This window comes from Lathyrus oleraceus, chromosome 4 (assembly GCF_024323335.1).
Source record: "Lathyrus oleraceus cultivar Zhongwan6 chromosome 4, CAAS_Psat_ZW6_1.0, whole genome shotgun sequence".
NCBI classification, from domain to species: Eukaryota; Viridiplantae; Streptophyta; class Magnoliopsida; order Fabales; family Fabaceae; genus Lathyrus; species Lathyrus oleraceus.
The window spans coordinates 311,396,304-311,398,823 of record NC_066582.1 but is presented as its reverse complement, the minus strand read 5'-3'; positions in this window follow the sequence as shown (position 1 = coordinate 311,398,823).

Here is a 2,520-nt window from a genome sequence, read left to right as displayed (position 1 = left end):
ATGCTAGAACATCTTTGAAAGCATGGACATTCATATCCTTTAAGAATTCTCGGGCCTTATTTATCAGAAACTTGGCAAGTAAACCCTTAACTCCACTTCTTGTTACGCAATTGGTTTCAATATCGGACTTTGTCATGTGTAAAGCCGCGGCAACTTCTTCAGACTTCGGAATCTTTTCTAAACCACTGAAAGGTGTTTGATCAAGGATAGGTATCCCAAGCATCCTGGAGAATTCTTCTAATGTGGGTACCAACTGATAATCTGGGAATGTGAAGCAATGATGTTTAGGATCGAAGAACTGGAATAGGACCCTCATCATATCCTCTTTGAAACCAGTGGTAACCAAATTGAGGAGAGAACCATGTTTCTGGATAAACTGAGCCTGATCAGGAAGTTCTGACACTAAATCCTTGAGTTGAGGAGAGATTTCTACAAGATTAATCCGGATAGTCTTCCTGGGAGCCATAGCCTTACAAAACAGAGCAAAGTTAAATCCCTAAGTCCTTGAAATGATGTTATGATGTTATGATGTTATGATGTTATGATGTTAAGTAAATAACACGCACAAGCAAGTCACACAACAATCATTCCTAAGTTTTGAGGCTTGCATGAGTTCCATAGGTAAGTACCCTCCCCACTGGAGTTTGGTTGGTTCAACCTGTCCTAGAATAGTAACCGGGTTCTAGAAGGATCTCAAATCATCGACCTTTCTTTAAGTCCACTTCAGTGCAACACCAAGTGGTTGACCAAAGCTTCCCTAAAGTCCAATCTCAAAGAGTGTAGTATCGAGTATCAACCAACCCCAGTCGGAACCGAAGTCAGTTATCTCACTACTTTCTAATGGCCAGGATGAGTCAATTAGGGTTCTAAAGGTCTGGTTAATGCTTTGATGACACCACGCGAATGCCAAATTTTTCCTCAAGTAAACATAAGGAACATCAGGACATCCAAAGTGTCACATTAACCGTAGCCATCATTTTAACCATTCCGGTATACGCCGGATAGTCGCGATGATCTATTGCTACTTACCTAAGGTACACTAGATCCGGGTGTAGGATCTTTCACTCAAGCATAACATACCCAAGCAATCCCTTAAAAGTAAATCAGGCAATGAGTGATCTTGTTTTTAAGGTAACCTCTCTTTTTAAATTTCCCCAGCAGAGTCGCCAGTTCTGTCATACGGTGAACTGACTTGGGGTGTTTTGCTTTGGAAAGCAAATGTCGCGGTTAGCAAGAGTCGCCACCGACTTTTCTTTTATCCAATAAGGAAAGGTGGAAAAGAACAGGAAAGACCTTAATTAGATTTTTGGTTCGGGAGGTACATTATACAAAGGGAAGGTGTTAGCACCCTTTGTATCCATGGTTATCCATGGGCTCTTAATTGCTTGATCACTTATGTTTGTCTGAAAAAATGTTTGTGAATTGCTTAAAAATGTTTTGAAAAGAGAGTTTAACTTTGTAATGATTCTTGTACGAATGTATACAAAGTGGTTATCTCGTTTAGTTTAGAAAGTTGTTTAGAAAAATATAACTCGGTAATGATTCTAGTATGAATGTATACCAAGTGGTGGTTTTCTAAAAGATGTTTTGAAAAGTGTGGGGTGTGAAAAATATTTTAGGTTGTGAGCCAGCAATTAAGAGTTATACCTTCCTAGGGTCTTTGTGGGCATTTCCTATCCTTATGAGGGTAAAACTGTCCTTACTATTGAGAAGTAAGTAGTTTTGTCCTTTTGGATTTAAGGGTCATCGATTGGTCATTGGAGGCAACAGTTGTAAGGATACCTTAGCATTTGAAGGGACACTCATCATTTAACCGCAGACTACACTGAAGGGTCATCGAGGGACAAAATCATATATTCGAAGGCAACATCCGAGGGACTATGATTCGTTTTGTAGGGACATGATGATTTAATCGAAGGGTCTTTGCTAAGTGTATCCCCATATTCGCGGGACATGACCATTATACCGTAATACCGTAGGGCAACAAAGAGAGGTCCAAGATCGCATATTCCAAGGCCGTATTTTACAATCAATTAGGTAATTAGGAGGAATCCCCACATTAAAATTAATACATTAAGATCAATTAAGCAATTTAGGGTGGATCTTTGCCATAAAATTAATACATTAAAATTAATTGAGTAATTCAGAGTGAATCTCCACAAGGGTGTCCCACAAATAAAGTGGAATACCTAACAAGCAATCTTTTCCTAGGGGTATGTGAACCTTTACAAAACTCAACAAAACATGTCAGAACACCAACTCAGGGTGCAACCGAGGATTACACCACACAAAAAAACAACAGTAAATAGGGTCGGGTAAATGATGCATGGCTATGATAAAACATGAGTGAAAAATCAGAACAGAAAAGTCAGCTACTGTCACGTTCGCTCCTGCCTCGCCTAGCGAAGGCTTAGCGAATACTCGCTGCATGCTCGCTTAGCGAGGTGCTAGCGAGTGGCTGCGGATTCTGGTTTTGGTATCAGTACAATTTCAACCAATTTTATGCCTTATGGCTTTCAT